The 12844-nt window shown below is 40.8% G+C and overlaps 1 protein-coding gene across 2 annotated transcripts in view; it reads right to left on the bottom strand.

The window, feature by feature from the left end:
* PIP5K1B (phosphatidylinositol-4-phosphate 5-kinase type 1 beta) overlaps positions 1-12844 on the bottom strand; it is a 280007-nt gene that overhangs the window by 266350 nt on the left and 813 nt on the right. The gene's annotated exons all lie outside the window — the stretch shown is intronic.

Here is a 12844-nt window from a genome sequence, read left to right as displayed (position 1 = left end):
CAGAATTCTGCATGGGTTTTGTGGACCTGTGGGTTTTTCTAATATTATTATCATTTTTTTTTTTTTAGTGAAAAATAAAACATTCTAGCTACAAACACATTGCAAGCAGGCACTTTCTATTTAGTTCGAGGCATATCAGCTGATATACATCCTTACAGAGCTTGGAGTTGTTCATCTTGTAGCTTCATTCTTCTAAAGGAGAATAATCAAAAAGTAGTAGGAGCAGCAGCTAGTTAGTGTGTAGAAGACACTGTAGCTGAGAGGCTGGGTGGGAAACACAACGTAGGAGAAGACATGGTCCTTGCTGTCAGGAATTGAGTCTGCTTAGAGATAAGCAGAGAACAAATGAAAAGTCAGCTTTAAGGGAAAGCTCCACAAAAGTCCTACGAGCAGGAATGCCAAATGGAACGTGTGCCCGAGAAATCACTCTGGGCAAGTGTGGGGATCAGAGAAACCTTCCAGGACAGTGCCATATACGTGGTATCCTGAAAAATATGACGTTATTTCTTTAAATAGAGAAGAATATGGAAGAAGATTCAGTAAGAAAAAAATTGAACTATGGAGAAATGAAATTGCAACTGAAGATCAGGGAATGATGCTGCTCTCAGACATTTTCTGTTAGTCTACAAACCTTTTCAGGGAAGTCTCATTTAATCCCATGACTTTAAAAGTTGGCGAGAGAACATACCACTCTGTGTCCACCGTGGGCCTGACTCCTTACATCCACACTCATACAGCTTCCTGCTACACCCTCCACCTGGCTGCCAGCAGGTATCTCAATCTCATCTCCTCCCATAGTTTAAATCACTGCTCAGAGAACAACGACCGTAACACAGCATCTCCATCATGGACCTCGCTCCTTACAGCTGCACTCCCCCTGGTTATCCCATAGGTATCTCAAGTGCAGGTTCAAAACTGGATGCATCCTCATAGCGTCTGCCACCATGTACATGCTGCCTCTTCCCAGTACACTCTCTCTATTGATTGTCATTCTCCAATCTCTCCAGTTACTCAAGCCAAAAGCCGGAGAGTCATCTTCTACTAATTCCAATTCCTTAAAATTTGTATGAAGTAGTCACCATGTCCTATAAAATCTCCCTCCTCAATCTCAAGTCTGCTTACTTTCCCCCATCCCCATGTCTCATGTCTTAATTCAGGTCCTCCTCATGTCTCCTGTAATTAGTCTCCCTGTCTGCAGTGCCTTTCCCCTATCATTCATCTCCCAATCTACAGCCCATGCCATGTTGCTGATGCAACATAAAACATGAGCTCACCACTTGTCCATGAAAATCTTCCAGTTGTTGCCTCATTGCCTACGGCAGAACAGTTCAAACTTCTCAGCGCATCTGACAAGATGCCACGGTCTGGCCCCCACATATCCCTCCAGCCCCGGTCTCCTTCCACCCACACCACTCCTACCCATCATCAGATTATACAGCTCCAAACACACTAAGAACCTTGATGTCTTCATGTCTTGTTATGTGTTGTGCCCAGTACAGAGTAAGAATTTAAGAAATGGCAGTTGCTATCACTACTGTTCCACCACAAGGACGACCATCAGGACAATGATGATTATGATGAATCGTCAACTAGGGCCAGACTGCAGATGGTCTCATGGACCAAACCAAGGCATTTAGATTTCAGGTACAGTAAAGCATCTAAAGATTTGGGGGCATGGTAGTGACAAAATTCTGACCTCTGGTAGTAGTTATTATAAATGGTTAGAGAGGACAGAAAGGCGGTATGGGAGCTATCTGGGAAGCAGTTACAATAGTCCCGGTAATAATAGAGGAAATGAAAGTGAGAATAGAGAATATTTTTAAAAATTCTGAAGGACTTGGTATCTGCACAGAAACAGGCAAAATTAAAAAGACTGCTAAAATATCAAAGGTAAGAAATGAGGGTATCTGATAAAAATTTAGAATTTGGGGAGGAAAATGGATTCAGGTGTTGAAAAGGTGACAAGTATGCATAAAGATTTCATAGTAGAGGTATTTCTCATAGAGGTAAGAGTTGGGATGATGAGCAGATGAGTGGCTGAGAGAGAGTGAGGCATGAGTTATTAAATTAGTCCACATATTACGGGCCCAAAAAGCAAGAGATGGAAAAAAAGACTAAAATATGGCCATGTGCAAGGCTGCTCATTAGGAAAGTAACTTGAAGCGATGGGCGGCTAGAAGCTAGAGGCTGTTGACATTTTGAAAAGGGGAATAGGATATTGAAGAAGAGATAGTTGTAGTTTAAGACAATTATTCACTCATTTGACAAATGTTCATTGAGAGCTACATTTGCGCTGGACATTTTTCTAGGTACTGGGAATGCAGGAGTGAACAAAACACAGTCCCTCTCCCTGTGGAGCTTTACTTTCTAGAGAAGGAGGCAGACAGGGAAGAAACCAATAAAAATGCAACATCAGAGAGTGTTGGTGACCATCTCTGAAGACGCTAAGTGCAAGTGAAGGATAGTTAACACTCTGTTCCAAACTGCTTCCAGAAGTCTTTTGACATATGTGGAAATGATTGTTCCTTATATAAAGTTTGCACAAAATGAAATGACGCATTATGTTGACATTATAAATTGCCACGAGTTTCTGAGAAACTGCAAAGCTAAATAACGAAGCCCAAATGTACACAAAGCTTAAGAGCTGAATTTCCATTTTGTTTCCTATACACAAACATAAACAAAAGTCATAGTTCTCTCTTAATCCTTAGCATGAAAGATCAATTTCCCATTTACTCCATTTCCCATAAATCTTTACCACTCTGTCTAAACTACATGTCTTGGGAAAAACAATAAAAGGACATCATTTTAAATATAGTTTACCAAAGCAATAATGTTATTGTTTTATTTGTTTGTTTCCGTATAATGAATTTATAAGCCTAAGAACAGTCTGGTTTATATCACTCCTTAAAAATAAGTTAAAATTTTCATATTCACTTTACTTGTTTTATTGTGGGTATTAAAATTTATCTACCAATGGAAAATGGACATCAGGAATCTTGAGGAAATTTTCTATGCAATTTCTCCAACGGAAAGAGAAATAAATACCTTTGGTAATCTATAACCTCTCAAGGCATAAAACACTAAAAATGAAACTGTCACCAAATCACCCATAAATTACCACCCTGTTTAATAAAAAAGTATATGAAAGTGTGCTTTAGACCATAATAAACACATAAAAATTTTATATATATAAAAAAACAACCATGAATATCTCAGTCTAAAAGGTAGCACTTTATTTATCTGAACAACCCAAAAACAGGATATAAGGAAAACATGCTCTTTATTGGCCAATGAAGTAAGTGACCGAGAAAGAACTAAAGCTCGCTTGCTTCACAGATAGAACTTTTGAGGCCCTCCCTCAAAAACTGCTTTTTTTTTTTTTTTGTAAATGATCAATTTCAATGTATAATACGAATCTATTTGGGAAACACAATTCATACAATATGGGTGTTATCTGGCTCCCAAGGTCACAACAGATTCTCAATAGCAAACAATGAGTGAAGGGGCTGTCACTGCTGAAAGTCACAGAAATAGCACCCCACCCCCAAAATCAAGAAAAGGCAGATAAGATTCTTAAAAAATAGCGAAGTGGGGCCATTTGATTCAGGGGTAAGAGTCTTACAACCCTGAATGGATCTGGAAGCGATCATTTTATTACAGCAAAAAAGACACATTTTGTTCTATATGACAATCTTTAAAAAAATAAGAGAAAGCTGTGACAACTTTGGGGAAATCTTTTTTACAAAAATTGGCTGTAATAAATTTTGAAACTTAAAGGAGCACAAAAACCCTTGGAAATCAGGACATTTATTCTAGAACTAAAACAGCCTGCCCAAAAGTTCTGAGTAGCTAAGGGTTCTCTAAGATCCTTTCACTGTGTGCTTGAACAGCCAATTAAAAGGAGCAGGCTTGATATCTCAGAAATGTCAGGCAGGACAAATATTGCTGTCAAGTTGTTCTCAACATATTTTTAATGTAGGGTTCCCCCCCCCTACAGTATTTAGGTTCTTGCTAAACTAAATTAGTATGAGTTTCAGAGTGCACATTATATGGAAAAAATATAGACATGCCACAGTTGAAAGGCCATGTGTCATTACTGTAGCTTATTTATCCTGTGTAACAAACAAGGCGGCCTTAGAGTTGCTTTCCCCCACCTGTCTCAAATGTCTTCTCTACAAATTTCACAGTGCTTCCTTGACAGAAATGTAAACTTTGCAGGGGGACGCTCATGGATTTGTTAACTCACACCCCTCTGTGAAGACACTGGGGTGAAAAGAGCACTGGATGAGGAGTCATGGTCAGCTCCTGAACAAAGGCACACCTCTGGCCTGAGCTACTGAGCAGGCAGCACTGGGGGGACCAGAGATTTAATTCATGCTTTCCAAGTTTCAGGTGTCAGCCCATCTCTGGGGAGTAAACTCAATTTGGCGGATCACGACCAGTGTTTGGTAGAGGTTGAGGTGAGAGGGAATGTATCAGAAAATACCAGAGCATGTCTCATGCGGTATAGCTCCAGTATTGTTCCAGGAAACCTTTATTTTGAATATATTTATTATTTCTATGTCTATGTCTATACTGAGTTACAGTGTAGAATGTGCTTCTTAAAGGGCACTGACATAGCCATACACGGTTGTGCAATGGACTGAGTGTTTGTGTCCCCCCAGCTACGTATGTTGAAATCCTAACTCCCAATGTGATGGTATTAGGAGGTGGGACTTTTGGAAGGTAACGAGGTCATGTGGGTGGGGCCATTATGAATACTATTAGTGCCCTTATAAAAGGGACCCCAGAGAGCTTCCTTACCTTCTTTACCACCCTAAGAAGATACAAAGAGAAGTTGGCAGTCTGCAACCTGGAAGAGGGCTCTCACGAGAACCCAACCAGGCTGGCGCCCCGATCTCAAACTTACAGCCTCCAGAATTGTGAAAAATAAATTTCTGTTGTTTATAAGCTACCCAGTGTGCAGTACTTTCTTACAGCAGCCTGAAATGACTAAGACCGTTTGGTACGTCTCTTTTATTTCCAGTTCAAGGGACACTGAGTAACTGGAAAAGCCATGTGCAAAGATGAAATGCAAGTTTAGCTTAGGCTAATTTATATTAACTGGTTTCTACCGAATCCTACAATCCTGTTTCTTATTCCATCCTAAAGAAACCTAGAACTTTTAGCCTCCAACCAACTCCGTCTTCAACAACTGCTTTCCCCTTATCTAATTAGCAGTTTTTGGTTCCTGTTTGAAGCAGTGCAGTCCAAGGATTCCCAGAGCACTCTAAAACCTTAGTATTTGGGGTGGGTTGAGCAGGTCCCTAGGACCATGCTGCCACTCTGGAATCTTCATCCTGTGCCTGTAAGAGCAGCCAACTATTGCTGCAACTGTGGGCTTGACTGCACTCCAGAAGAGCAAAAGCATTGGCATAAATGCTGTTTGGAAGAGGAAGTCCTCAGAGGTTGAGTAAGAGTTCAAAAGGCCACCAACTTGGAGAGCCCAAGGGCCAGAATGTGTCTGCTTCCGTGAGGGCTGGGCTGGGTGTGGGAGGTAAGGTTCCGGCCCCGAGAGTCTAAGGGCCTCTCCAACCATCTCAATTGCTTTGCTGCAGTATGCACGATGGATTAGAGGAAGGCCAGAATGGACTGAAGAGCCCAGGGAGGCTATGGCTAATAAATTAAACGAGCAGAGAGATAAGAAGCTGGACTAGGACAAAATCAGCAGAAATGCTGAGAAGCAGATGGATGGGGAGATATTCAGGAAGCAAAATAAACAGAAATGGGTGATCAATGAGATGTGGTGGATGAAAAGAATGGGGTCAGGATGGCTCCCAAGTCTCTGCCTTGTGTGAGAGGGTGGTCAGCGGTACCCATCACAGCGCTGGGCAGCCCTGCAAGAGGACCAGGTATGGAAAGAAAAGATCATGATTCTGATCTTGGACATGTAGAATTTAGGGTGCCTTTCAGATATCCAAGTACAATGTCAATAATGTAATCCAGAGCTCGTAGATATAAATTTTAGGCTCATTTATGTTTCCCTTTTTAAACTCTTCTTCCGAAGCTACATTTCAAGGTGCAACTGCATGAAGCAGAAAAAAGAATGTGGGCTCTAAAATCAGAAAAGCCAAGGTTTGGAACCATTCCTTACTGTTTCTGTACTCAGGACATATGTAACCTGACTCAGTTTCCATTTCCTCCTCTATCATCTAGGACGCTACAGCCCACCCTCAGGAGCAGGGTGCAGACAAAAAGAAACAGCCCTTGAGAAGGGCCTGGAACAGAGCACATTCCCAACAAAGTCGAGCCAGAGCCATGTTCATACACGTTGGATGCCCCACAGCCCCTGCTATTGTCCTGGCCCAGGGGTCCATCAATATCTAGTATATTAAACTGACTTGAAATATTCTGAGAATTCTCAGCAAGCCACCATTTCCTCTTCCGAGACAATCATTAGCTCCAGAAATAATTCTTCCACCTGGTGTCCTACTGCAGCGACATCCAAACATAAATTATACCCGGAGCATGTCTTACCCTCATTACCCATGTACCCTGGCCTGTCTCCCAGTCCTGGGAGCACCCATCACTTGGCAGGGCCAGTGACTATCAAGAGCCTTTTTTTTTGTACTATCGAAAGTCCTAGATACTCAATCTAGTCATGGGCATTTGTTTTCTTGTGATCCATACAGCTCTGAGAAAAACCAAGATCGGTTTTACTTATTTCTGGCACAGCAGGCAGATGTCACCCTGTCCACACACCCTGGGATTCACCCGGGAATACCAAGCACTTCAGGAGGATAACATTTCCTGCCAATATTGTGCATCAGAATTTTCTGGATGCCTGTGGACACTAAGGTTGCTGAGCCCCATCCCACAGTTTCTGATTCAGCTGGCCTGGGGTACAGTATGAGCATTTGTTTCTAACAAGTTCTCAGGCAGAGCTGCTGCTGCTGCTGGTCCAGGTGTCATACCCGAGAAGCTCTTCCCGGGCACTGCGATACTGACGCATCTGTGAAAGAAAAGCCAGCTGAGCTTGGAAAGTGTTTACCTAAAGTGTCACAGGATTTGCCTTGTATAGTACCACCAGGGTGTCTTCATTAAGAATTATATGTTTATGATTTGCGTACTTTTAGATCACAGTTTAATAGTTTTGGAATGTTTTATGTTTGATAATTTCTACTCATCTGTTCTCTACTCTTCATTTTTCAGTAAATGAAAAGGAGTAACTCCTTAAAGATACTGTTTCGTACTCATGCCAAAATTTATTCACCTACACAAGTGTTGCTTCCTCCTCCTGGAGGACTTGGTGGTCAATCTCAATGGAGCTGCCATCACTAGCTTTTAAGAACTGCCTTCACAGCTGAATCTGTTCAGCTTGAGTTAGCTTAATGGTGACTCAGCTCATCTTGACCAGATGGATGGGACTTACTGATTCACTCATTTAAATATTTACTGGGCACCTACTATGTGCCAAGCACTAGAGAAACAGTGTTCAAGAACCATGACTTTTCAAACCTCAAAAAGTTTATAATCTTGGGCTGAGTGTGAGTTTGGGCAGAGGCAGTAGAAAAACAACTGAAATACATAAATGTAGAAGTATCCGTTGTGATCAGTGAAGAAAACATATGAAGAAGATCCCTTCATGTTACATGATCAGAGAAGGCCTCTAGAGGTGACACTTAAATTGATTCACTTAGAGCTTAAAGTCCATTCTTGGCTGGAGCCAAACTCACTACTAAGCCACCACGGGGTGGTTTGAAAATGGTTATCTGATACTTAAAAATAATAAAAAGAATAACACATTTCATACTCATATTGTTATTTTTGTGAAGAAAAATAAAAAAAAAATCATTCCTACGCATGTTGGTTAAAAAAAAGGTTGGAGGTCTAGTGGATAAACACCATTTACGATGAAAAATGAAGGACACTATTAAATTATTGTAACTAGTGTCCATGGGCCTGCCTGACATTTCCAAAATGGTCTGGAAAATAATAGAATCATCAGAATAATTATGAAACATCCAAGGTTTTGATGAGTGATTTTCATTTGGATGCATAAATTGTTCAATAAACATTTATTAAATCCAGGCCACTTGCCAAGCATAGTGTGAAGTTCCAAAAATATAAAGATAGATAAAACATGATGCCTAAGCTTTTCCGTTGACAAATGTTAGCTAAACACCTATGATGTGCTTACCAATGCCTCAGGCAGGACACAGCACTGCTTCTTTTGATTGCTGCTGTCCTGTTTCCTTCCTTTATCAACAGATGTGACGGACCGAATGATCCAAAGATCATGACAGGGCACATGGATTTTTACACAAAGAAAGAAAAAACAAGTGTCCATGGAAATTGTTGAAAACCCACTACCCAACATGTTGAATCTACTGAATTCCTTGCGCCAAGCTATGAGGCAAAGAAACACATTGTAACGGCTAGCTATGCCATACCGTATCGTCCTCCCAGACCCCTTGCTCAGCATACTGAATGGCAAGATTTAAATATCACCTTTTTCTTACAAAATGGATGAACTTTCTACAGTCCTGTCTTTAGTTGCGGAACTTCAGTTTCAATTCACATTAATTATACTCCCTGGGCCCCACTGCTTGGATTCCAACCCTTACCTGTACCTCAATTGAAAGACACACATGCCCATTTTTAGTGGGATCAATACTGCACAATGCTTTATATTTTATTGCAATTTCACAACCGACTTTCTCAAACTCCATGAGAAGACAAATCTCAAGAACTTACTGCTCACCCATTATGCGAACTCCCCCAGACAAACTAGACACCCATTGTTTATTCAGCCCCATAAACAACATAGAAGACTTTCTACAAGAATACACACTTGATGTCATTGTCCATTCAAATATAGGTCTGTCTTACCTCAAAATGATAATACCAAAGCACTGCCAGCTGACTAAACATGGAACCATGACCCAATTATTATCAATGTTTCAAATCTTTCCAAGAGTAATCCAGTTTGGGTAGGATTCCTGTGTTTTCCTATATCACTGTCTCCTTTATACGCCTCTGATGAAGTTAGACAGAATTAGATACAATTGAGAACGGGATACACAAAATCAAGTCTGTTTTCCCTGGCCTAATCTTTTATACTGAAAAGAACCTGACTGAGTAAAACATTTCATCAATAGCAGCTAATTGTTTACTGGACAGTACACTTCAAAAGTTTTATCAATAGATTAAGTTTAAAATTTATTTTTAAAGAGAAAAATACTAATCAAAAGGCTAACTTTCTCCCCTCCCTGATTTCCCTGGTATTTAGAAGAACTGCCATAGATAAGTCCAAAATGAACAGCTGAGCTACATAATGTAGAGTTCTAACAGAGCAGCTTCTGATAAAATAAAAGGACTCCTTCCAAGTCCAGTTAATGTACTTGATACAAAGTGAACGTGTTTCTGCCACAAATACATTTAGGACTCGGTGTTTTAAAGAGTAACTAATGAAGACTCTAGCCATAGGGGAAAAAATTAGTTTTCCAGGATACTAAATGTTCTGACTCATCATTTAACAGAAGTACAAATACAATGAAAATTAAACGTATACATATTTACGACTTTACTGGCTGTATGACAGGGCCATCTTTGGCTTCTGGCTTTATTTACCAGGAAGAGAAGCTTGAAAAACCATACATTAGTATTTCTATTCAAATAGTACCCTGTCTCCAAGCAAAGTATTAATTCTGAGTCTGGTGATCTATATAAGCCAAGAGAAACATAATGAATAGATTAAAAATGGATATTTTCTCCTTAATGGTATCTGCTTGGACAAAAAAATGTTCACATATAAGTATAAACCATTTAAAAATGTGACCCCTCACTAATAATTACTAGTAAACACAAGTCTTCTGTTAATCTCTAGGATATCTAAAAGTTAAAAACGAACCTTCACCAGAAAACCCCTGGCACAACTCTACATATGAACCTGTTTAAGAATTCCACATTAGCCCTGGGCCTCCTGCTAAACATCTGTGCGACCATGAGCAAGTCAATTCATCTCTCTAAGCCTCGGTGTCTTACCCATAAAAGGTGTGAATGTTGAATCAGTAGTTAATATTTGAATTCTCTATCAGAAAGAAATATACCCTAATCTCCAATGGCTGGATCTGTTAGTAATATTTAAGACCCATTCTAATTCTTTGTCAACATTCTTCTAAACATAGAAACACCACTTTTCAGTATACAGGAAGGAGGGATGGAAAGAGAAGAGGATTCTTAAAGGGAACAGAAACTAGGTTGGTTTTGTTAATTAGGTTCCCCCTTTGAAACCACGCGCTGATATTAGCATCTGCTGAAATTTACTCAAATATAAAAAAAAAGAGTGGTTGGTTTCTCCCTCTCAAGAAGTACTCTTTCTTTCATAAAACGGCACAAGTCGATTTCTAGACATGTGTCTTTCCGTGGGCCACACATTACTAACGAAGAAGGGATTGGGGGAGGCAAGCAAAAGAGCATGACACAAGATAACATAAACCTACCGTTTACATGGAGAAAGAAAAACACTTCTTTATGTGATGTATTCAGGAAGGAGAACAACAATGAGCCTGTATTTGCCAGCTTCAGGAGGCACACCTCTTGTAGGTAAATTACCATATGGGTCAACAGATGTTAGGAATTTACATGAAGAGATGCGTGTGTTTTCCTTAGGAGTGATTTCATTCATCTCCTTCATCAAAAAAATGAAGGTATGAGTTGACTGTCTGGAATATTCAAGTAAACCCTGACATGTATTTTAGAGTAGTTCAGCCCTTCAGAATATTTCCAAGTTAAATAGTAATACAAAACAGTATAGATGCTGAGCTGAAGTACACTTGGTATTTTCTTTCCCTTCATTAAGTGTTTTGTGCCAAAGGGGAAGGGAGCGTAAATTACAGGTGGAATAATTAATTAAATCCCTTTGTTAATATAGGGTAAAAAGTCTTTTTTTTTCCCTGTAGAGAAAATAATACTGGATTACAAATATATTGATAAGCATTTATATACAGAATGCTAAAAGTAGAAAGAGAGATAATTCAATACAAACCTCTTGTTTTATATGTGACTTAAGGCTCAGAGGTGATGATTTGGCCCAGGTCATATAGACAATTATAGTGCCAGAACTAGCACCCAGTCACCAGCAGGCATGCTTAACAGTCTTTGATGTATTGCAGCTCTGTGATGTGTCCTAATTGCTATCACAAGTAGAACAATGGCACAATCCACAAAACAAAGGACTAGACATCGGCAGCTCTGAGTTCTAGTCTTATAAACTCCAGTGGATTAGACATAAAACCATGGAAAACTCCCATCACTTGTCTAAACCTCAGTCTCCTCCTCTGTCAAGTGCGAACAGTAATTTGCAGTGAGACTGTGCAGACCACAATAAATGCAGAAGCTCTGGCCACTGTAAAAATGTTATCCAAGTACAGAAACAGTACTGGGTGATGACAGTGGTGGTAGTGTGGGCTATTTTAGAGAATCTTGCTGTGACTCAATTCCGGCCACTTGTTACCTTGCTAAGTCCCTGAACCTGTGAGCCTCATGTTCCTCCTATGAATATATGGTTAGAAATCTTTGCCCTGCCTCCCTCAGAAAATGTTCAGAATTAAATGAGAACACTGAGAAGCATTTACAAATAGCAAAGCATTGATGCAAATTTAAGGTATTATTAAATCCCTCTAGTCTTCTCACTTGGGACAAAAATGTAACGTAGTTTAATCATTCAGTGTTTAACAGTTTTCCTTCTCAAGTAAAGACATCATTATACATCAGTCTCAGACTTACCAGCTTTCTCACCAGTCCTGCTAAGTCTCCACTCACACTGCTGTACACAGAACCCACCATTTCCCTCGGCTTGGGATCATGCATGAGGCTTACTCAACTTCCCACTGGCATGAACTTAGCTGAGAAAGGTGTTTTTTTCAGAGCCTCTTTTCAGCTGGAAATACTCTGACAAAAGCTTCCATGAACACTATTGTACTTCATCACATTAGAGTGGTAATGAAACCACTCTCTCGACTTTTGTCCACTTCAACGACTGCAGAACACCAGCCTTCCACAAAACAAGAGAGAAGCCTGGGTGGATGCTCTTCACCAGAGGGGCAACAGAGGTTCCCCAAACCGATGCCCAGGAGTACTGATGAGGCAGCCGTTTCTTCTTTGTAGAAGACTAACACATTCTGAGGCCCAACGAGTCCCTCAAGGTTCATTCACCTTAGGGCTAGGACCTCCAGCAGGCTGAGAATGTCATCGAAAAATGGGGGGTATTTGTGGTGTGCAACACGCTGCCTTTAAACAGCATCAGAGTAATTAGCATTTCCTCAATGAGAGACCTGAATTCTGTAGATGAAGATGAAATAATTCATCAACCTACCCAAACAACTTCTCTGGAACAGGTTTCTACCCAGCCACGCTGGGCACCAGAGACAAGTATGCTGGGGGAGGTGGGGGCGCGGGAAGGAGATGAGAAATGACAACAGATTCATTTGCATAAATGAGCAGCGTTAAGCAGACATTTGTTGTCTTCTGTTTTGGCGACTCCTGGCAAACCAAACCCTGGCATTCTGCCGCTCCGTGGCCCCATGCTCCCACCACCCGCCCAGCTGTTTTAGCGTCACATTGACGGGGTTGGGGGAGAAAAGCTGGGGAAACGCAGAAGTCTGTTGCAGCATTTAGGCTGGAACCATACCGCACCTGTTCAATCTGTCTCCGGTGCCAGAAACCACTAGAACACCGACTTGAAAGCCCCTCCTGAGATCCCAGGGACGCCTAACAAGTTCGCCGCTGTTGAACACCGGCGGAGGGTGGTGGGAGATTTCTGCTGCTGCTGCCAAACTCAGCTCGTTCCCCGGAAAAA

This window comes from Rhinolophus sinicus, linkage group LG04 (assembly GCF_036562045.2).
Source record: "Rhinolophus sinicus isolate RSC01 linkage group LG04, ASM3656204v1, whole genome shotgun sequence".
Classification (NCBI taxonomy): domain Eukaryota; kingdom Metazoa; phylum Chordata; class Mammalia; order Chiroptera; family Rhinolophidae; genus Rhinolophus; species Rhinolophus sinicus.
This window is presented reverse-complemented; position numbering and strand designations above follow the sequence as displayed.